The sequence below is a fragment of the Tachyglossus aculeatus genome, chromosome X4, assembly GCF_015852505.1.
Source record: "Tachyglossus aculeatus isolate mTacAcu1 chromosome X4, mTacAcu1.pri, whole genome shotgun sequence".
NCBI lineage: Eukaryota > Metazoa > Chordata > Mammalia > Monotremata > Tachyglossidae > Tachyglossus > Tachyglossus aculeatus.
The window spans coordinates 55,378,472-55,402,450 of record NC_052098.1 but is presented as its reverse complement, the minus strand read 5'-3'; the positions used below and the strand labels follow the sequence as shown (position 1 = coordinate 55,402,450).

At 43.2% G+C, this 23,979-nt stretch overlaps 1 protein-coding gene across 2 annotated transcripts in view; it reads left to right on the top strand.

The window, feature by feature from the left end:
- Nucleotides 1–23,979, top strand: part of PLPPR1 (phospholipid phosphatase related 1) — a 289,407-nt gene that overhangs the window by 64,864 nt on the left and 200,564 nt on the right. The gene's annotated exons all lie outside the window — the stretch shown is intronic.

Sequence of the window (23,979 nt, the reverse complement as noted above, 5' to 3'; positions counted from 1 at the left end):
CCTTTGTTGGTCAATCTGTACTATGGAGCTTGGTACATAGTAAGCACTTAAATACCAAAATCATTACCTTTACTATTATTCTCCTTTAGTCTGAGGGCAGAGCCATCTATAAGTGACTGTATGTAGGCTTCAGGGATGCTGAGTGTGATTGCAAAATCTGTAGAGAAATCCTTGGCTTGGTTTACGCTTAATAGCCTTGGGACCTCTTTAATTTTATCATCCTGCCATTTCACTAGATATATTTTTAGTTTGTTCTCTCCCCCCATTTCCTACCTTCAAAACCCTCTTAAAATCAGATGTCTTCCAAGAGGCCTTCCCTGACATCCTTCATTTTCCCTATTCACCCTGCCTTCTGCATTGCCTATGCATTTGAATCTGTACCCCTTAAGCTTGATCTTCACCCATCCTCCATCCCACAACACATAGAGAAGCAGAGTGGCTCAGTGGAAAGAGCACGGGCTTGGGAGTCAGAGGTCATGGGTTCTAATTCCGGCTCCACCACTTAGCGGCTGTGTGACTTTGGGCAAGTCACTTAACCTCTCTGGGCCTCAGTTACCTCATCTGTAAAATGGGGATTAAGACTGTGAGCCCCATGTGGGACAATCTAATCACTTTATATCCCCCAGCACATAGAACAGTGCTTTGTACATAGTAAGCACTTAACAAATACCATCATCATCATTATTATTATTACATATGTACACTCCTTTTACTCTGCCACTTCCCCTCTATGCATTTATTTTAATATCTATTTCCCCCTCTAAACTGTAAACTCCTTGTGGACAGGAATCATGTCTACCCACTATAGTTTTGTACTCTCCCAAGCTCTTTGTACAGTGCTCTGCATAGTAAACCCTCAGTGAATACCACTGATGGATTTGATTGCCTGCTTTTGAAAGTGCTGGCTTCAGTAAGTATGTTAATCAGGGTCCTGACAATCTGACCGATGTAGGTGATATACAGACTACTTTGCAGCTGTAACTACTTAATCTCTTCAAACCAGCCCTCATATTTGCTGGCAACATCCACAGTCTTAAAGGCTGCCTGGCATCCAGTCTCACCCCTTTAATAATAATAATGGCATTTATTAAGTGTTTACTATCTGCAAAGCACTGTTCTAAGTGCTGGGGAGGTTACAAGGTGATCAGGTTGTCCCCCTTTGGTCAAGTTAGTAAGGCTGTGGGAAAAGGTTAAGAGCAAACCTTCTGGGCAGTAGGTCTTTGAGGGAGGAGATTTCCCAGAGTAGAGCTAATGTCAAATTATTCTTTTCCTTCATTCACTCATATTGATTGAGTATTTACTGTGTGCAAAACGGTTGTTAAGCTCTTGAGAGAGTATATCACAACAATAAACAGACACATTCCCTGCCCACAATGATCTTATACTCTAGAGTAAGGTCCTTGTGGCCTCATAATCCCACTCCCATAACATCCCCTCTACAGCCACCCTCCCCTCCCCACCGCCAAACAGCATGGCTCAGTGGAAAGAGTCAGAGGTCATGGGTTCTAATCCCTGCTCTGCTGCTTGTCTGCTGTGTGACTTTGGACAAGTCACTTAACTTCTCTGGGCCTCAGTTACCTCATCTGGAAAATGGGAATTAAGACTGTGAGCCCCATGTGGGACAACCTGATTACCTTGTATCCCCCCAGCGCTTAGAACAGTGCTTGGCACATAGTAAGCACTTAACAAAAGCCATTATTATTTTTACTATTGTGCCAGCCCCCCAAAACCAGGGCCATACTATCTAAGCAAGCATAGGCTTTTTTTGCTGGGGTTCCTCCAGTGTGGGTACATTCTGAAGGGAGACTCTCAATCAGCCCACCAACAGGTGAGACGACTCAATGCAGCTTGAATAATTTTTTTAAAAAAATTTATACATGCCTAGCCCTCGGTCTCCCCCTTCCATGACAATGTACCAGATTTTTGTATGAAGTTTCCAATTTTTTTGCCCAAGGAATAGGGCAGGGAAAGGGAGGAAACTTCTAGAGGGGGTTGGGTGTCTCTTTCTCTGGCCCCAGCAGTTTCCACAGCAGTTCTTTCACAAATCTGGCTTTTGAACTTCCACTGGCCTGTCACTTTACATCGTCCATGCAATCCTTGCTTTGCACCTTACAGTTTTCTTTATGAACCTGGCATTCTGCCTTACCTATTATAGCCTGACTGGGGTTGTATAGGACCTGGTGCCTATAGTCTCCCCTCTTTTGAACCCAATGCCTCCTTTACCTTTGACGTCGTTACCTCTGATAATGCCCAGCTATCATCCCAGCTGGGCATAGTTTCACATCTCTTGTGGCTTCTCTGCCCCTTCTGCCCAGCCATTGACTGTCCTGCCTACTTAATCAAGGGAGGGGATCCGTGTGTAATTCCCACTTGCATACTCTTTGCCAGCCCTTAATACACTGTGCACTAGTACACTTAGTACACTGTACACACAGTAAGCATTTTATAAATACTATTATTAGTCTTTGAGGAGCCTTTTGTCTTGAGGACAGCAACACTGAGTGGAGGAAAAGCCAGAGGCTTATAGCAAAAGAGGAGAGTGACTGTCTGGCACAAAGGAGAGAGAGAATGCACTCCCCAATTTCTTCCAATAAAAATAACCTGGTATGCTTTAGCAGGCTATTTTTATAGGTGGCAAATATGAAAAGCTCAATAAATCAAATTGGTGTTTTCCTTCTATCACTAACCTTGTTCACCTCTTTGCTTCAATGTGAACAGTAGTGAGTCCTCTTCTTACTGATACCTAATAAGTTTTTTTTTTATTGTGCACACACAATATTGTGGCTTGTGACAGTCTTGGCTCTGAACTATGCTTGGGTGGGCAGTCTCTTACATTGTTAAAAGTATTAAACTTTTAACTTGAGGAAGGTACTTATTGCTGTACAGTTTTTATGCCTGTAGTTTTGATTAACTATAAAAGTCACAGTAATGAATAGAGGTTTTGAATGTAGAGATGGTGGCTCAGATAGCATACCGTGACAAGAAAGAGCAACTTTGCATCTTATCAAAGTACTTTCCCGCTCCCTGACTGCCATTTTCAACTGTTTGCTCTTCAATGGCTTTTTCCCCACTCCTTTCAAACATGCTTATGTCTCCCCCATCCTAAAATAACCCTCTCTAGACCCCACGGCTCCTTCCAGTTATCACCCCATCTCCCACCTGCCATTCCCCTCCAAGCTCCTTGAGCGAGTTGTATACACTCCCTGTCTCAAGCTCCTATCCACCACTTCTCCTCTTGACTCCCTCCAATCTGGCTTCTGTTACAAATGATCTCCTTGTCAAATCCAATGGTTTCTACTCCATCCTAATCCTCCTTGACTTCTTAGCTGCCTTCAACAGTGTTGACCACCCACTTCTCCAGGAAACATTTTTCAATCCTGGCTTCACTGACTCTGTCCTCTCCGAGTTCTTCTTCTATCTCTTTGCCCACTCATTCTCAGTCTCTTTTGGGGGCCCCTCCTTTGCCTCCCGACCTCTGTGGGAGTCCCTGAAGGTTCAGTTCTGGGTCTCCTTCTATTCTCCATCCACACCCACTCCCTTGGAGAACTCAATGATTCCCAATGGCTTCAACTACCTCCTCTCTGTGGATGATTCCCATTTCCACATCTCCATCCCAGATCTCTCTCCCTCTCTGCAGTCTCACATTTCCTCCTGCCTTCAAGACATCTCTACTTGGATGTCTTGCCAAAACCTCAAACTTAACATGTCCCAAACAGAACTCCTCATCTTCCCACCTAAACGCTGTCCTCTGCATGATTTTCCCTCATTGTAGACAGCACCACCACCCGCCCTGTCTCACAAGCCCATAACCTTGGCGTTACCCTTGACTCATGTCTCCTATTCAACCCATGTATTCAAACTGTCACTAAATCCTTTTAGTTCAACCTTCACAACTTTGCTAAAATTTGCCCTTTGCTTTCCATCCAAACTGCTACCGCATTAATCCAAGCATTTATCCTATCCTGCCTTGATTACTATATCAACCTCCTTGCTGACCTCACTTCCTCCTGTCTCTCCCCACTCCAGCCCATATTTCACTCTGCTGCCTGGATCATTTTTCTACAAAAGTGTTCACACCATGTCTCACCACTCCCTCAGCTGTACAGCATTTATGTACACATCCCAATTCTACATCTCCAGCCCCGATCTCTCTCCCTCTCTGCAGTCTCGCATTTCCTCCTGCCTTCAAAACATTTCTACTTGGTTGTCCTTCCGTCACCTCAAGCTTAACATGTCATAACAGAACTCCTTATCTTCCCTCCCAAACCATGTACTTCCCCTCATTTTCCCATCACTGTAGATGGCACCACCATCCTTCCTGTCTCACAAGCCCATAACCTTGGCATTATCCTTCACTCTTCTCACTCATTCAACGCACATATTCAATCCGTCACTAAATCCTGTCGGTTCCACCTTCACAACATCGCTAAAATCCTCCCTTTCTTCTCCATCCAAACTGCTACCATATCAATCCAATCACTTATCCTATCCTGCCTTGATTACTGTATCAGCCTCCTTGCTGACCTCCAGCCCCTTGTCTCTCCCCACTCTAGTACATACTTCACTCTGTAGTCCGGATCATTTTTCTACAAAAATGTTCAGAATATGTTTCCCCACTCCTCAAGAAACTTTAGTGGTTGCCCATCCACCTCTGCATCAAACAAATACTCCTCACCATTTGCCTCAAAGCACTCAATTCATTCATTCATTCAATCATATTTATTGAGCGCTTACTGTGTGCAGAGCACTGTACTAAGCACTTGGGAAGTCCAAGTTGGCAACATATAGAGACAGTCCCTACCCAACAGTGGGCTCACAGTCTAGAAGGGGGAGACAGAGAACAAAACAAAACATATTAACAAAATAAAATAAATAGGATATGTACAAGTAAAATAGAGTATTAAATATGTACAAATATATACATATATACAGGTGCTGTGGGGAAGGGAAGGAGGTAAGGCAGGGGGGATGGAAAGGGGGAGGAGGGGGAGAATAGGGCACCCTTTTTCCTCTCCCCCGCCCCTCCCCACAGCACCTGTATATATAATAATAATAATATTGATTAAGCACTTACTACCCCGCCCCTCCCCACAGCTCCTGTATATATAATAATAATATTATTATTACTGAGAGGGTGTCCCTACCCAACAGTAGGCTCACAGTCTAGAAATCACCTTGCCCCCTCCTACCTCACCTCACTCCACTCCTAATATAACCCAGCCCACACACTTCGCTCCTCTAATGCTAATCTTCTCACTGTACCTTGATCTCATCAGCCTCACCCCTGAGCCCCTCACCCACATCCTGCCTCTGACCTGAAACACCCTCCCTCCTCAAATCTGACAATTACTCTCCCCAGCTTCAAAGTCTTTTTGAAGGCACATTTCCTCCAAGAAGCCTTCCCTGACTAAGCCCTCCTTTCCTCTTCTCCCACTCACTTCTGTGTCATCCTGACTTGCTCCCTTCATTCATCCACCCTCCCAACCCCACAGCACTTATGTACATATCTGTAATTTTACTTATTTATATTATCTGTCTCCCCCCCAGATTATAAATTCACTGTGGGCAGGGTATGTGTTTGTTGTTATTTTGTACTCTCTCAAGCTCTTAGTACAGTGCTCTGTACACTGTAAGTACTCAATAAATATGATTGAATGAATGAGTGAATAGCTATACTTTATTTATGTTAATGTCTGTCTCCCACTCTAGACTGTAAACTTGTTGTGGGCAGGGAACGTTTCTACCAATTCTGTTATATTGTACTCTCCCAAATGCTCTGTATACTGCTCTGCACACAGTAAGCACTCAATAAATACAACTGATTGGTTGAGTGAACTTCTAGGTATCTGGAGAGAGCAAATTTAACTGTGCTGATGGGCAGATAATTCAAATGATTGACAGATTTGATGAAGGTGAGTGTGGAAAAAGGCAGGGCATTGGGTTGCAGATGGGAGGGTTGGGAGTGAGGGATGGTCAGAAGGGTTGGTTATGAGAAATGAAGAGGGGAGAAGTGAAAGTTGAGGAGGATTGATTTGTATTTCTCCTAGATAACTTAGGGAAAGGCCTAATGCACAGTAAATTGGCTAAAGACAGACGAAGCAGGGTGTAAGAAGAAGAAATGTGTCCTAGTGGAAAGAGCACAGGCCTGTGAGTCAGAGTATCTGGGTTCTAATCCCAGCTCTATTATATTGTATTCTCCCAAGCACTTAGTACAGGGCTCTGCACACAGTAAGTAGCATGGCCTAATGGAAAGAGCACAGGCCTGGGAGTCAGAGTACCTGGGTTCTAATCCCAGCTCTATAATAATAATGGCATTTATTAAGCACTTACTATGTGCAAAGCACTGTTCTAAGCACTGAGGAGGTTACAAGGTGATCAGGTTGTCCCACAGGGGGCTCACAGTCTTAATCCCCATTTTACAGATGAGGTAACAGGCACAGAGAAGTTAAGTGACTTGCCCAAAGTCACACAGCTGACAATTGGCAGAGACGGGATTTGAACCCATGACCTCTGACTCCAAAGCTCGTGCTCTTGCCACTGAGCCATGCTGCTTCTCTATTATATTGTACTCTCCCAAGTGCTTAGTACAGGGCTCTGCACACAATAAACAGCATGGCCTAGTGGATAGAGCATGGGCCTGGGAGTCAGAAGGACCTGGGTTCTAATCCCAGTTCTGCCAGTTGTCTGTGCTGTGTGACCTTGGGTAATTCACTGCACTTCTCTGTGCCTCAATGACCTCATCTGTAAAATAGGGATTAAGATTGTGAGCACCATGTGGGACATGGACTGCATCCAACCTGATTATCTTTTACCTGACCCAGCACTTAGTACAGTGCCTGGCACATAGTAAGCACTTAACAAATATTCCTCCATGGGTTTACTAGAGCAACCACTTTTTCTTCCTTCCCTTCTTCATCCTGGGATTTAACCCCCTGATCTGCTCCTGTGGGAGGCAGGGCTGGGTTAGTGATGGTGATTGGAGGGCTGGAGAGATTGGAGGCAAGGAATAGAGGGGTAATAATGGACATTTGAAGAGTATTCCAATCCATCAATCAACTGTATTTACTGAGCACTTACTGTGTGGAGAGCACTGTACTAAGCCCTTGGGAGAGTACAATATAACTGAGTCAGTAGACCCATCATTTGTCCTGAAGGTAGAGTTGTGTTCTGGAAGAGCCAGGGTATTCATTCATTCATTCAATCATATGAATTGATGCTTACTGTGTGCACAGCACTGTACAGCATGGCTCAGTGGAAAGAGCCCGGGCTTTGGAGTCACAGGTTATGGGTTCAAACCCCTACTCCGCCACTTGTCAGCTGTGTGACTTTGGGCAAGTCACTTCACTTCTCTGTGCCTCAGTTACCTCAACTGTAAAATGGGGATTAAGACTGTGAGCCTCACCATGGGACAACCTGATCACCTTGTAACCTCCCCAGCACTTAGAACAGTGCTTTGCACATAGTAAGCACTTAAGAAATGCCATTATTATTATTATTACTACTACTACTAAGTGCTTGGAAAGTCCAATTCAGCAACAAATAGAGACAACCCCTACCCAACAATGGGCTCACACTCTAGATGTGGCCAGAGTATGTGTCTACCAACTCTGTTCTATTGTATTTTTCCAAGCATGTACTACAGTACTCGCCACACAGTTAGCACTCGTTAAATACCATCGATTGATTGAAAGTGAGGAAATCATGCATCCCATGCCTCAGTCCTTCCAGTCAATGGCCTGGAGCTGTCTCTGAGTTAATCAGAGCTTGGCGATGGAGCCCCAAACAGTTATCATTGCAATGTTACATAGATTTGCATGCACTGACTAGATTACCTTGCCTGAGTAATGCATATCTGTGTTAGTATCAATATGGTGCTTCACACTTCAGCAGGGATGTGGGAAATAGGACTGCTGAGAATGCAGCAGCTTTGCGCCTTTAAATTGATGTAGGGAGTGGTGCTGCCAGCTGTCTAACTGTAGAAAGCCTAAGTATGTGTGTAAAATTTCAATTCTCACACTGGCAAACCCCAGATTTTTAAAGGTACAGCAGACCTAGAGATATGTCTAGGATTTTTCTTCGGGTCAAGTAAGTATAAGCTTGGAAACAATATTTCTACGAGACAGGAAAAACAATCCTATTTTCATAATTTCAAAGATTCCGCACGAGGCACTGAAAAGTTGGTAAGAAACCAGGTGGCGTCAGGGAGAAGCATGTCTTCAGTCAAATCCTTTAAGCCCTTATATTTCTTTCCAGTCCCCTTTTTTGTGTTTTGAGATTCACATTGGACTCTGAATTCTGGTTCATGGGTGTATCCTTGCTAAAGATGAAGGGTGGGTATGTGTATACTCATTTTTATGAATGCTATTCATTAACTATATTGAGGACCAACATAGCTGCTATTTACGTTTAGTTTCTCTGCAGTGGAACAACAGACTAATATGCAGGATGGCTTACATCAGGAGTTCTCAAACTGCCATCTTGAAATGGAGGAAAGTGCATGGGACTGGGAGTCATGAGATCCAGATTCTCTTTCCAGACTTGTCAAAAGCCTGCTGTGTGACCCTGGGCACATCACTTAACCTCTCTGGGTCACGGTTTCCCCAACTGTATAATAGAGATAGGTTTCCTGCTCTCTCAACCTCTTAGACTGGGAGCCCCATTTGGTACAGGGCCTTTGCCTGATCTGATTAGCTTGCACTTACCCAACACTTAGCACAGTGCTTTGGCAAACAATAAAGGCTTAATAAATTCCATCATCATTATCATTTACTGAAACTACCCCAGTGGTCTCAAGATTTCACCTAAAATATCCACTCTGTCGCGTACTTAGTTTTGCACCCCTAACTTGCTAGTCCCCCTCCTAACTCCTTCCCACCCTCTCCAATACACACTTCAGCTCACTGAGGCACAGAAGCAGAAAGTAACAGCAGTGCCCACAAGAATGGGTGAAAATACCAACAGTAAAGCAAACAGCAAAGACCCCATTATCTGCTCCCACCGTCTTCTATAATAATAATAATGATAATAATGATGGCATTTATTAAGTGCTTACTATGTGCAAAGCACTGTTCTACTATAATGACTGGCTCCCTCAACCCTGGGCACATTTTGATGAACCCCTTTTGACAGCCCCTGGCTTAGAAAGTTAAAATATTTAGATCTTGGCTGACCAGAATGTATTTACCAGGGGAGTAAAAAAGCATAGCCTTACAGAAATCTTCAAAATAACTGCCTACATCACCTTGTATCAGATGTGATTAGAGAAAATGCAGAGATGTTTAACCTCAAACAATGAAAAGTTAGAATCTTTTTTGTCACTGAAAAATATGACTTTCCCACCAGAAAACAAACTCCTGCACTGAGGGTAAACACACCGATTTTCTACAAAAGAAAATTGTATTCTTAAATTATTTCTTCAGATGTATGTGCCCTCATTTCTCTATTGATTTAAATGATGAAGCTGTCAAGAGGTAGCTTAGTGCATTAAATATGTTATAGGCCTGGGAACTTGAAAACCTGACATCTAATCTTGGTCCTGCTATGGACATTCTCTGTTTACCTTGCCCTTGTTGCTAAGCTTCTGTGCCTCAGTTTCCCCATCAAAATAATGAATGTGCTCATATTTACCTTTTGCAATTCTTGGGAATCAGTGTACTCTGAAATGTTAATTTGCCAGCGTAATCCAATCTGAGGGAAAGGATGAAGCCGCCACAGCAAACTGAAAACCTGGAATGTTTGTTCCATACTGAATTGAACAGAGTTCACATTGAGTTGGATTTTAATGAAAATATATTAAGTGCATGGAGGGTTTATGTTTTGTATGTCTGTACCCTGATGGATTAGTAATCATGCTAGATATTTATAAACAGGCTTTCTCCATGGAGAGAAAAAAATAACAGTCACCATCAAAATGCTTCTTTTAACTCAACACACTTAAGTCAGTTTTCTGAGAACTTTCAAGGAAAAGAAGGTCTATTTCTAAAGTGCTACGATTTGAAGTTGAGTGCCTTTTTCTTAGTTTTAACTCTTGTGGTTACAGCTGAAGACTCTTAGCTCATTCTCTTGACTATGGGCTCGTTGCAGGCAGGGAAGTGTCTGTTTATTGGTACATTGTATTCTCCCAGGTGCTTAGTTCAGGGCTCTGCACACAGTAAGCACTTAATAAACATGATTGACTGACTAAAGATTCTCATTAACTTCACTATTTATTGTATAGTAGATCTGGGCTCCCTACCCCTTCATCAAACTGGTGTCCTATAATGGATTTTTAAGACTTGCAGGGTGGGGTTACTTTCTATCCCCTATACAACTACAGCAGTCCAAAGCCATGATGTCTCACTCCTCCACACAAGAAATACATTTTGTTGATTTCAGGTTACGCTTCAGAAGCTTATGAAGGAACAACAGATTGCTTACATATCTGCATGTATCCATGCTGGCTCTCAGACACTACACTTTGAATGCAGTCAAAATTAGTTCTGGCCTAGAGGGAATTGCTATGTGAAGGAAAGGGAAGGATTTGGGTTGGCATGCCCACTAATTATATTTATATAACATAGATGTTCTCTTTGGGCATTCTGGAAATGCTTATTGACTGACTGACCAACTGGCTGGTTGAACCCTTAAAGGTGTGGTATGTTAAAACAAATTGCTTAATAGCCTTCTGTGCTATCATTCCTAAATCTCAACCTCATAATATGTGTACATGCCAGATGGTGCCTGTACATTTTCTTTTCTATCGTGAATCTTGAATGTGCATTTAGCAATGAGCCTCGGCTTAGTGAAGGTGTTTATTCTGCCTTCAGTATTTTCAGGACTCCCACTGGGGAAAGCAGGAGTCACATATGGGCATTAAGGAGAGATAATAATAGCAATGATAATGGTAATGTTGTAAACAAAGATGAAAAATTCATACTGGAAAGTTAGATATCCAGTTAAACAGATAGCACAGGACTTCAAAATCGTTCAAAGCAATCCTTTCCATGAAGAGAGAGGAAGATATATTTAAAAACACTAAGCTGCATCCTGCTCTTGGGCTTTGAGATGTTTCCTGGAATAAAATCGTGTTGCTAAGTGTGCAGTGTTTGCTATATTGTGATTTACGCACAAGATGACACAGAATTTTTATCTTGCTTTTTTCTTTCTATCCTGGTTGGTCTTTCTCTTTTGTCCTCTTTATTTCTGATGGCTTAAAAAAATGTCATTCTCAATTGCTTTGTCCTCTCCACTGCTGACTGACTTTATTGCCTCTCTGCCAGGAAGAGAGGCAAGAGCCTTAGTTCCTTTTCTGTAAAATTTTAAACAGAGGAAAGCTTCCCAGCTTGTGAGGACCATATCCCACTTATTCAGAGATTTGGGTGCTACATTATGTGGAGCTAGAACTCAAGCATTCCAAGCAGAGTTGCCAACTGCTGAAAATGACTTTTACAAATGGAATGAAAAAAACATACTGCCTTTCAAACTTTCCTCCCAACGGTTTTACCACATGTAAGGTCATAACTGGCATCAGTTACACATAGTTAGAAAATGCCAAGTGCCCAGCATACAGAGGTAGAGCTCTGCTGGACACCCAGGTGTGGGGAGGAGCATTGGAGGTAACAAAGAAATTGCTTAGAACCACAGCTCCTTTTCTTCCTATCTGCCTGCCTGCTTCCTCTTGGCTCAAGGCTCTGAAGCAGCAACCCCCAGGCAAATGGACCCAGGGACAGGAGAGAAAGGAAAAGGGGAGTGGGGGGAGGATGAAGAGGAGAAAGAGGAGAGTGTAAAGGTTCTCCCTTTCCCCTCTCTTCTTTCCTGCTTTCCTCTCTCCCTCATCCTCCTGCATTACTAGAAAGGTACACAGCCCCAGGTGTATCCTTTGAAAAACAGAACTGGGAGATAGGACCCCACAATAATAATAAAAATTATGGTATTTGTTAAGTGCTATGTGCTAAGCACTGTTCACAAGATGAAGAGGAGAAGGGACACCTGACCTAATTGGGGCCTGCAGCTGAGACTCTAGGGAGCTGGAGCTGCCATCACCACTGATGGGTCAGGGAGGGCAGGGATGGGAAGCAGACAAGCTTCCTCCTCTGGATTTCTAGGAAACAGAGTTGTTAGTTTCCCAACAATAACTCAGTAATCCACCTATTCCACCCCTACAGATCAGGGCTCCATGAACAGAAGCCAGCATGGGCCCCAAGAGGCACAGCCTCTGGGCTGCAGTGCAGAGCAAACATGGTTCCTACTGTCATTAACCAGTGTAGCAGCCTCCTGTATTTACAGATGGTGAAAAAAAAATATGGGCTTTCTAAACACAATCAATTTTAGATCATTTTTACAGACTTTCCACAAATTTGCTTTCGGTTGGCAGCCCCAATATTTAGTCCAAGATCCCTAGTTAGGCTGTGGTATTGTGGTGCTGACAACAACTACTGGTATATGTTAAAAGGCACACATCCAACATAGATGGGATTTTTAAAACCCCTCTCCCTGCTACCCACTGACATCTGTAAGGTTGGATTGTGATTCCTTTACCCAAGTGCATCTTCTGGGATCTCTGCAGAATGTTTAAGGGGTTTTCCCTCTAATTTCAGCCCCAAAGATAAGCTCTAGGGATTTGTGGGTATACTATCCCTGAAGGGACAGGAGCCCACTGAAGTGAGGAGGGAGAAGCAGACAGCTCCCTCATGCCCCAGTTGGGATAGGAAAATCTCTGGGGACAAGGGAGTGGAGAATCTTAACTCCTTAAATTCATTCTTTCATTCAATTGTATTTATTGAGTGCTTACTGTGTGCAGAGCACTGTATGGTTGCTCATAAGGGAAGCAGCGTAGTCTAGGGGAAAGAACATGGGCCTGGGAGTCAGAGGACCTGCGTTCTAATACAAGCTCTGCTAGTTGTCTGCTGCCCTCTAACATCTGTAAGGTTGGATTGTGACTCCTCCTTTACCCAGGTGCATCTTCTGGGATCTCTGCAGAATGTTTAAGGGGTTTCCCCTCTAATTTCAGCCCCAAAGATAAGATCCAAAGATAAGGTTGTCCTCAACCATAAAACGGGGATTCAATACTTGATCTCCCTGCCACTTAGACTATGACCCCCATATGGGACAGAGACTGTATCTGACCTGATGAACTTATATCTACCCCAGCACTGAGAACACTGTCTTACAATCAATCAATCGTGTTTATCGAGTGCTTACTGTGTGCAGAGCACTGTACTAAGCACTTGGGAAGTACAAGTTGACAACATATAGAGACGGTCCCTATCCAACAGTGGGCTCACAATCTAGAAGGGGGAGACAGAGAACAAAACAAAACATATTAACAAAATAAAATAAATAGAATAGATATGTACAAGTAAAATAGAGTAATAAATACATACAAACATATATACATATATACAGGTGCTGTGGGGAAGGGAAGGAGGTAAGGCGGTGGGGTGGAGAGGGGGAGGAGGGGGCTCAGTCTGGGAAGACCTCCTGGAGGAGGTGAGCTTTCAGTAGAGCCTTGAAGGGAGGAAGAGAGCTAGCTTGGTGGATGTTGGCAGGGAAGGCATTCCAGGCCAGGGGGATGACGTAGGCCTTACACATAGTAAGGGCTTAACAAATACCATAATTATCATCAGAATCTTTCCTTGTTGCACCGGAGACAAATGCTAAAGGCAGGGGGTAGAGAAAGGAATCTTCACTGAGCCTTCCCTTAAGAGATTTTATGGTATATTGAAAACCCCCATAATGCACCAAAGGGGACAGGTGGCTGGCTGGAAATTGTAGCTTTGGAGCACAAATACAAATCTGGTTTTCCTTGTTATAACATGGGACCTGTCCTTTAAAAACACTTGACGTCACAAAGTTTTCTATCTAGGCTGTTAGTTCTTTTATTAACCTAGAGTTTGTGCTGACCCAGACCATGAAACAGTGGGATCATATAGTATGGGTTGAGCTCATCTGGAATAGTGCTACTTATACTTCCAATCATCTCCTTTCTTAAAAACTCATCGCAGTACAAAGAAGGAACCATCACAATTTTGGGCTCATGGTGGGAAGACTTGGGAGATGCCTTTATGGGAAGTCTACCAAGGAGTCAAGGCCACAGGCCTTTTTGAGAAGTGCCATATATATATTTATCCCGAGCCACTCACCCACCCCAGCCCTCTGTGGTTGTGCTGATTGGCCTTTTTTGGTTCATTCCTTCATGTGTTCTGGTTGTCCTTTTTCCCCTAGTCTTCTCTTCCTCTCAGGTGACAGGATTGCCAAGAGATCAATTTGCAACCACCTACCATCCTGATTGAATCATCAGTATAATTGGGCTTCCTTCAACTGTGAGGGGCAGTGCTATAATAGGTTACAGGATACAGGTGCAAATTACCCAAGGTCCTTTAGACTGCATTATCAGGTCTGCCTGGGTGCCTGTATCTGATCACTTTCCACCCAGTTGGAGGGGTTGATTTATGACCTGCTAATGAGCGGCATCCCTCTGATTGGTTCCTGCAAATGGGATCTGATAGATTGGAACATCTACCAAACACATTTTTTCTTTCCCATTGCTGCAGCTGTGGGGGGGAGAAATTCAGGCCAGCAATTTTCATTGGCTCTAGAACCACCCTCCACCCCCATCCTCCTGCTGTGAGTTTTACAATGCTGTGTTCTAGTTTCTCAGTTTGGGGCCATTGCTGTGAGTCTTACAAGCCCCCTCGGCTCCTACCTTTCTGGAGGCCAGAGAAGAAGCAGGAGGAGGGGTTTAGGGGGTGTCAGGCTGTTGCTATCCCCCCTGAAGGACAGAAAGGAGGAGGCAGAGAAGGGAACATCAAGCCACTAAGGTAGGTGCAGAAGCCTGGTTTACTGGAATATCTCATCTCTTTCTTCTCTAGTTTAGCCCTCTTGTTTCTAGGCCACAGACTAATGCAGTTTAAACCACCTAAACTACTAGATTAGGCATGAGGCACTGCAGCTGTTTATCCAGTCATCTTGAAGGGCTTCACTGGATAAACAGGTTGTAGTTCAAAATGATGATTCTTATATAGCTTCTAATTTTGTGCTAACTCTAGACTGTAACCTCACTGTGGGATGGAAATGTGACTGTCAGCTCTGCTATATTATACTCTCCCAAGGGCTTAGTATAGTGTTTGGCAAACAGGTAGCGCTCACTAAATACCGTTGATTATGCAAAACTAGGTCAGCAGTTGTAGGAATGCTGTACAATTCTCTTACCCTGGATATATCATCTAGTCTGTTCCAAGTTCATTCACTTATTAGAACACTGAACTAAGTACTTGGGAGAGTACAATATAATAATAATCAGATACCTTCCCTGTTTGCGATGAATTTACAATCTAACAGGGGAGACAGACACTGATAAATGATTAAATTGCAGATATGTATGTAAGTGTTGTGAGGCTGGGACTTGGGGGATGAATAAAGGGAGCAAGTCAGGGTGACTCAGAAGGGAATGGGAGAGGAGGAAAAACAGGCTTAGGGAAGATCTCCTGGAAATATGCCTTCAATAAGGCTTAGAAGGTGGGAAGAGTAATTGTCAGATTTGAGGAAGGAGGGCATTCCAGGCCAGAGGCAGGATGTGGGCACCTTTAGGTTAAGAAGTGGTCATACACTTTAGCAGCCCCAACAGTATATTGGGGAAACATGATTATCGCCCAACTAAGTAGTAGTGCTAGTAGCACTTATTGGTCACCAATTTGTTGCAATGCACTTTACTAGATGCTTGGGAAGTACAGAATAAAGGGTTTTTTTGGTGTGTGTTTGGGGGGGGTAATGGTATTTTTTATACAGGCAATGTATTAAACATTGGGGTAGATACAAGTTAATCAGGTTGGACAGAGTCCATGTCCCACATGGGGCTCATGGTCTTAATCCCCATTTTACAGATGATGGAACTGAAGCACTGAGAAGTGAAGTGACTTGCCCAAGGTCACACAGCTGACAACTGGCAGAGCTGGGATTAGAGCCCAAGTCTTTCTGACTTCCAGGCCTGTACTTTATCCACTAGGCCACAGAGTCAAACATAAAAATATTTACAACTAGAAAGATAAAAAAAAAAAAGTGGACTTATCTGTGTTAAGAAGTCTGTCAAAAAGTGCTGGAGATGTCTGAAGGAATGTTGGTGCTTGGAAATTGATGGAAAACCTTGTGGGAGGAGGTGGGATTTTAGTAAGCCTTTGTCTGTGAGGATAATTGTGTTCCTTTTAGTGTGGAGAAAGAGAGAAGTCCAAGCTGGAGGGAAAAATGTGAGCAAGAAATGGAGGCAGGAGAGTCAAAAGTGATATACAGTTAGAAAGTTAGCTTGGGGAGAATGAAAACAGCAAGTTGGGAAATAGCTGGAGAAGAGAGCAGATGAGTATGGTGGGGCCAGATGGTGGAGAGCCTTGTTTGCTGCAAAGAGACAAAGAGTCAGCAGGGGGGGGTTGAGGAGAGGAGCGATGTGGGCTGAGCAACATTTAAGGAAGATGATTCGAGCAGCAGCATATAGTATAGACTGTAGATGGGAGAAGCCAGAGTCTGGGAGACTGGTAAGGAGAGGATGCAAGACCAGAGTTCGTGTCAGGGTGGTAGCAGTTTGGATGGAAAGGACAAGGCAGATCTGCAAAAAACCAATTGGTAATTGAGCTGTGCAGAGTGCTTGTAACACACCTTCTCTCTGCCCCTCCTGTCAAAATTTGTGATGAAGTACAGACTGATGCTCCCTGGAAGATGATTTCACAGCACAGGTGATATGTGATATTTGCCCATTTATGTATTTATCCTGGTTAATCTGGAATGTCTGACAACTTGGCGTTTTTCCACTAATTATATCTCGAGAACCCATCCTGAGCATTATGTATTCAGAACTTTGATTTAGGTGCAGCATCAGACTTCGTTCCAGTCACCCTGACTACTAGGAGAATATTTCATTTAATGGCTCCCAGGATGGAATGGGTTAGCAGTTTCACCCCCATTTCATCACACAGCCTCTAGTTTATTTACTCAGCCCTTGGAGTTTTTTGCTTCCATGAGGTCTCATTCTCCTGGTACTAGGCCTTCACAAGAAAATTTAGTACAGCACATTGCCTTGGGTTATGACTGCCTCACTCACTTCACCAGGTAATAACAACCAGACCCACAAATGTCTGTTGATTCCTTACTAAAACTATCTGCATTGTGCCTTTGAGGACAGAAGTCAATACCTTTTGTTAGACAAAAATGAATTGCTTAGTTGCATGAATTATGCACTTCTGACAATATGGTTCTTCTGTCATAAGAAATAAAGTTTACAAGTGCAGTTCATGGGTTTTTTTTTTTTATTAATACGCTGCAGGGGAAACAAAGCTCCACTTTACCCAGGATAATGTGTGCAGTGACTAACACAGGCATCCTACAGCAGAGGCAGCAGATATAGCGCTTGTAATAGATGAAGAATAATTGGCAGCCTTTGCTTCACATGAGTAGTGTGACATCTGAAAAGCATGATTTGAATGGAAAGCAAGGCTCAAACTCCCTGGCAGCTCTGAAAAAGTTGGGTGGCAGAGGCGGGGAGAACAATTGTTTCTGACATTGGGAAATGGCTGTTAAAACCAGCTGTTACTTCTGTCTGCCTCCTTTCCATTAGATGGGGAAAGAGTTGGGGATTTGCACTGATCACTCAATCAGTTGTATTTGAGCACTTACTGTGTGCAAAGCACTGTACTAAGCACTTGGGAGAGTACACTATAACAGAGTAGGTAGACGTTCCCTGCCCACAGGGAGATTACAATCTAGAGGGGGGAGACAGACGTTACATAAATTACATATAAGTAAATAAGCACGGTGGGGTGAATAAAGGGTGCAAATCCAAGTGCAAGGGTGTTGCAGAAGAGAGAGCTTTGGGGAAAATGAGGACTTGGGGAGATGTGATTTTCATAAGGCTTTGAAGGTGGGAAGAGTGATGGTCTGTCAGATAAGAAGGGGGAAGGAGTTCCAGGCCAGAGGCAGGATCTGAGCACAGGGTCAGCGGCGAGATAGAAGAGATGGGGGTACAGTGAGTAGGTTGACATTAGAGTGAAGAGAGAGTGCTGAGTTTGTTTTAGGAAAACAACTGAAGTTAATGCAATGAGGGGGTGGCCTTAAGTGCTTAGTACAGTGCTCTGCACACAGTAAGTGCTCAATAAATACAGTTGAATGAATAAATGATTTCAACATTTTATAGTTTGAAATAAACTATGAGAGGGGAATGAACCACTGCTTGATTCAGTGTGAAGTTATGTGAAAACTTTGAGCATGATTTAAGCCTTTTGGTTTCCCTTATATTTTCAATAAAACAGACATAAATTCTTAGCTTGTGTTCATTTTTTTTTCTAGAGTTTTGCTTTATAAATATCTAACAAAAGTGTTACATTTTCACATTCCCAGCCAGAAAGAGTTGTAAAGAAACCCTGAAGTACAGTTCTCAGGGTCAATCTTCTTTGTGCCTTTAGCACACATTTAGGATCAGCTGTAGATGTCCTGGTCCTGGAGACCAGTGAGGCAAGAAGAGCCATAGAGATCTTATAACCAGGCCAGGGGCAGTAGCTTGCCAGAAGAGGGCTAGAAGGGTGGCTGAAATTTTTGGCTCCACTTTCAACTGCTACCTGGATCTAAAGGATGGGATAGTCCATCTCCTCCAAGAGGCCTTCCCTGACTAGGCCCTCCTTTCCTCTTTTTCCACTCCCTTCTACATTACCCTGACTTGCTTCCTTTATTCATCCCCTTCCCATCCCCACAACACTTATGTACATATCTGTAATTTATATTAATGTCTGCCTCCCCCTCAGACTGTAAGCTTGTTGTGGGCAGGGGATGTCTGTTTATTGTACTTCCCCAAATGCCTAGTACAGTGCTCTGCACATAGTAAGTGCTCAGTAAATACAACGGGGGGGGGGAGGCAAAGCTGATGATCTTCCTCTCTCTCTAGTCATTATTTGATTATACCTCCATATAGTTAAATAATCAGTGTGACCACTTGTTTAAGTCAGTCGATATCCCCAATTAAAATAGTTTGGTGGTGTTCAGGAAGGACCTAGGGACCTGGATACTACTAACTCAAATATAGTAGATGTTGACCCGATATTTTGGTTGCAGGCCTCTGTTTTCTCACCTAGAGTTCATCTATATAGTGAAAGACACTCAGATGAAACCTTGTTCCAAAATGTTTTCTTCAAATATGAACGTGATGTATTGTAAGATTTCATGATGCATAGCAAGGGAACAGGAAAAGGATTGTGATCAATGTTCCAAGGACGGATATGAAATGTATAGGCTTATTTAGTGTGGGTTTCTCATGCCTTCAGGGGAGTTACAGCTTGGGAAACAGCATTAAGAAGTGAATTAGTGAAAAGCAAAGCCAATTTTACAATAAAAAGGGGGGAGCTTAATTTCCTGTACATTTATCCAACTCCCATTAGTCCTTCTACACTGGAGTTGAATGGAGTGCACCTTCTAAAGCCCATCCCAACCATAACCGTGGTCCAGGCTTTACAAGACTCAGCAGAGCCTACAAATGCTGTCTGCTTGGACACAGCTTCTGGAGAGACTTGAACAGGCTTTTCTCAAATGACCCCACTCATGTCCTTCTGGAAGCCTCAGTTGAACAGATCAGGCATGGGCCCACAAGTCTTCTAAAACCAAGCTGAGTGTGAGGAGATCTAGCCAAGTCCCACACATGGACGCTCTTTTTGGCTGTCGCTCAGGTGGCAGGAGTTTTAAGTGGACTTGGCTCAAGCTCCAGGTAGTTTGACAGTGCTTGGCACAGAGCTGAACACAATAGACCAGTTTGATCAAGTGCTTTCTTTTTGAAGAGAGTGTTTTGATAGAAATGTCCATTGATGGTTCAATTTTGCAAGGAGTAAATCAGCTACTCTAACAGTAGCTGTCAATCAGGTAAACTTCCAGGCCAATTAAGAGGGCCACACAAGGCTAGAATCCAATGCCAAATCTTTCCTGTGTACATGCCCTCTGAGAGTATGTTGCCAAAAAGCTAACTAATGTCTGGTACTGTCGATGAAGTCCCTCATCGTAAACTGTGGATAGCCCAGTTATGAAGACTTTTGAACTGAGGACCTGCATGAGGAATTAACTGATTATAATGATAGATGCATGTGCAGTGAACTCTCACTCTTTTGTCCCTGCCAGCCATGTTCTCAGTGGGTACAAAAAGCTAGTAGGTGGACAAGGGTGCAGTACATTGTGACATGCAAATGAAAATTTTACATAAAAAACCTATTTATGACCTAGTAATAATAATTGTGGCATTGAAACTGCCCTAATGTGAACAATGACCTTCTTCTTGCCACATCTAACAGCTTTGACTGCCTTCAACACTGTAGACCACCTGCTTCTCCTTTAAACTTTATCCAACCTTGGCATCACTGACACTGACCTCTCTTGTTTCTCCTCCTATCTCTCTGACTGCTCTTCTCAGTTTCTTTTGCTGGCTCCTCCTCTGCCTCCCACCCTCTGACAGTGGGGGCCCCTCAAGGCTCAGTTCTAGGTCCCCTTCTATTCTCCATCTACACCCACTCCCTTGGAGAATTCATTCACTCTCATGACTTCAACTACCATGTCTATGCAGATGATTCTCCAATCTACATCACCAGTCCTGACCTCACTCCTTCCCTACAATTTCACATTTCCTCCTGCCTTCAGGACATCTCTACCCGGATAGCCGATACCTCAAGCTAAAGATATCCAAAACGGACCTCCTTATCTTCTCACCCAAACTATATCCCCCCCTGTCTTTCCCATCACTGTAGACAATACCACTATCTTCTCTATCTCACAAGCTGTAACCTTGGCATTGTTCTCGACTAATCTCTCTTTCCACACGCATATTCAGTATGTCACCAACTCCTGTCAGTTTTACCTTCACAAAATTGCTAAACCTGCCCTTCTCTATCCAAGCTGCTACTATGCTGATCCAAGCATTTATCCAATCCCACCTTGATTACTGCATCAGCCTCCTGGCTGACCTCTCTACCTCCTGTCTCTCCCCACTCCAGTCCATACTTCACTCTGCTGTGTGGATCATATTTCTAAAAAATATTCAGTTCATGTCTCCCCACTCCTCAAGAACCTCTAGTGATTGCCCATCCGCCTCCACATCAAGCAGAAACTCCTTATCGTCGGCTTTAAAGCACTATTCAGCTCACCCCATCTTACCTCACCTCACTGATCTCCTACTGCAGCCCAGTCCACGCAGCTTGCTCCTCTAGAGCCAGCTTACTTACTGTGCCCCGATCTTGGGAAGCAGCTTGGCTTAGTGGAAAGAGCCCGGGCTTGGGAGTCAGAGGTCATGGGTTCTAATCCCGGCTCCGCCACTTGTCGGCTGTGTGACCTTGGGCAAGTCACTTCACTTCTCTGGGTGCTCAGTTCCCTCATCTGTCAAATGGGGATGAAGACTGTGAGCCCCACGTGGGACAACCTGATTATCTTGCATCTACCCCAGCGCTTAGAACAGTGCTTGACACATAGTAAGCGCTTAACAAATACAACAAATACAAAATCATTATTATCTCGTCTAGCTCACCGATGACCGCTTTCTCACTTCCTCCCCCTAGCCTGGATCTCCCTTCCCCTCCATTTACACCAGCTCACCACTCTCCCCATCTTCAAATGATTATTAAGCTCACATCTCCTCCAAAAGGCCTTCCCTGAATAAACCCTCTTTTCCTTGGCTTCCTCTCCCCTCTATGTCATCATCTGTGCTCTGGGATCTGTGACCTTTGGGCATTTGATATTCACCCCACCCTCAACCCCATAGGACTTATGTACATATATTTAAATTGTTATAAAAGATTTATATCAATGTCTGCCTCTCCCTCTAGACTGTAAACTCATTGTGGGTAGGGGATGTCTGCTAATTCTGTTGTACTGTGCTCTCCCAAGGGCTTAGTTTGGTGCTCTGCACACAGTAAGCGCTCAATAAATACCATTGATAGATTAAGTCCTTACTATGTGCCAAACACTATACTAAGCTCTGGGGTAGATACAGTACAAATAGATCAGACATAGTTCCTTTCCACATGAGCCTCACAATTTAAGGGAGAGGGAGAACATTCCCATTTTACAGATGAGGAAACAGGCCCAGAGAAGTTAAGTGGCTTGCCTTAGGTCACACAGTGGTGTAACCAGGTTTAGAATCAAGGTTTCTTGACTCCTGCTCTTTTCACTATGCCACACCTCTTCTACGTGACAATATCATAGCACAGATGCTGTGCCATAAACACCATAGACCAGCTGGCAGTTGCCAGTTTGGGTTTTTTTTTTTTTCTTGAGAGTATTAAGTTTATTCAATCGTATTTGAGCACTTACTGTGTGCAGAGCACTGTACTAAGCGCTTGGAAAGGGCAATTCGGCAACAGATAGAGCCAATCCCTATCCAACAATGGGCTCACAATCCAGAAGGGGGAGACAAACAACAAAACAAATAGGGCAGATCCAAGATAATCAGATTGTACAAGGTCTCTGTCCCACATAAGGCACACAGTGTAATGTAGATTTTTCCACTTTGATAGCTGCTATAGTCCTCATCACACGTTAGCCAGCTATTTTCAGGATTCCTGCTGAGCTTATCCACCATGAGATGCCATAGGTGGCACTTTGGTCAGAAACCTTTATCACTGGTGGTATAGCCCCAATCTCCTATTTTTGACCATTTCCCCTCCACTTCCCACTGCAGTGAAGTGTGGATTGGAATCTGGGGAGGTGGGGAAAGGTACAATTGATGTAATTATGGATTCTGCAAGACGTTTTCAACCTGATGTGAGGTTTACCCTATGCAAGCCTGCCCACTGCTACCTGCTGCTGTTGCTGAAACTTTCAGAACACTGTATTTTTAAATGACATCTTCCAATATAACGTACCCTGCTCCTTTAAGAAGCTATAGAAAACAGAACTGAGGCAAAGTCTATGCAATGTCTAATCTCTTTGTTCTTGTTGACTTCTAAAACTTAGCTTGAGGGTGCTGCACATGAAATATTCATGTAGAGTTTAGAAAGAGATTATGAACTATTAGCTTCTCAATGTCCCTAGTAGTTAATGAGCCTCATTTTCCTCAAGAAATGCACCAAAGACAGACTGCAGTAATGTTTTTAATCAAAATCTCCACACCCTCTACTACTTGAATGATTACATAAAGGATAATACCATATGTTACCTCACATTTAAACTTGCTAACGCACATTTTTAATAAGATCAAAGCACAAGCCGTTGCAACTACAAAATAACTGATTAAAATCAGAATAATTGTTAAAATAAGAGTAATTCAAAATTGATCAACTAACATTTAATCAATTAATCATATTTATTGAGCACTGTATTAAGTGCTTGGGAGAGTACAATTCAACGGAGTTGGTAGGCACATTCCCTGCCCACAGCGAGCTCATTTAGAAACCAAATGGGCCAATTTTTTTTTTTGCTGTAAACACTATATCCCTAGATTCACACCTTAATCAGCTTTCAAAAACCTTAATCCGACACGAATTGTGTATCCCTTTTGTAACACACTTTAAAATGTTTTTCGTAATGAACTTTTACTCTTTTTCATTCCATCGTTAGCATGATCTGAAGAAACTTCCACTAATTAAATGGTCTGCTTTGGAAGTCCAATTAAGAGCTCCTTCATCACCAGGAAAGTGGTTAAACCAGTGGAAATTTTGGAAAGTGTTTGAAAGAAAGGTATTTGGTGTCCCATTTTTTCATTCATTCAATCATATTTATTGAGCACTTACTGTGTGCAGAGCACTGTACTAAGTGCTTGGGAAGTACAAGTTGGCAACATAGAGACGGTCCTACCCAACAGTGGCTTCACAGTCTAGAAGGGGGAGAGACAACAAAACAAAACATATTAATAAAATAAATAGAATAAATATGTACACGTAAAATAAAGTAATAAATATGTACAAACATATATGCATATATACAGATAACACAGAGACCCCGAATCCATTCAAGACAGGTACCTTAAAACTGCACATTCATCTGTATAAAGGTAATTTT